We start from the raw sequence: 500 nt of genomic DNA on the forward strand, positions 1-500 counted from the left end.
GTGTGATCCGGAACGGAGAAGGGTTGGATGAGCTGATAGCAAGACATGACGTCAGAATACGCAGTCGCCACGTCTCACTGTTGGCCTGTTTCAAGAAAGTATTGTCATTGTAGACGAATAATTTCACTCAGGCGCCGCGTGGTCCGCACAGGTTTCGCCTTGAGCCATTTGCAATGTTTTCCTTCAAAGAGTCCCTGAGTTGAATTTGGCTGATCCAGCCCTTGCTACTGCTCGGCGCACATGGAAGCAGGACTGGCAATTCCTCTATGTCAATGAGCTTGATAGAAAGAAAACGTGAAAACTGACATTTTCTTCAACTGTGCTGGCCTCTCCGCCCAAAAAGAGTATTCCCATTTTGATTGGGAGGGAGATGAAGATGTCAATAGCCTGGAGAAGATCATAGATCAGTTTGATAACTTCTGTATCTCCCCAAAAACCCAATTGTGGAAAGGTACAGTTTTCATAAGAGAGCCTATTAGCCATGTGAAACTGTCCTGCAA

Source organism: Pollicipes pollicipes, unplaced genomic scaffold, assembly GCF_011947565.3.
Source record: "Pollicipes pollicipes isolate AB1234 unplaced genomic scaffold, Ppol_2.1 Scaffold_6686;HRSCAF=7923_pilon_pilon_pilon, whole genome shotgun sequence".
Classification (NCBI taxonomy): Eukaryota; Metazoa; Arthropoda; class Thecostraca; order Pollicipedomorpha; family Pollicipedidae; genus Pollicipes; species Pollicipes pollicipes.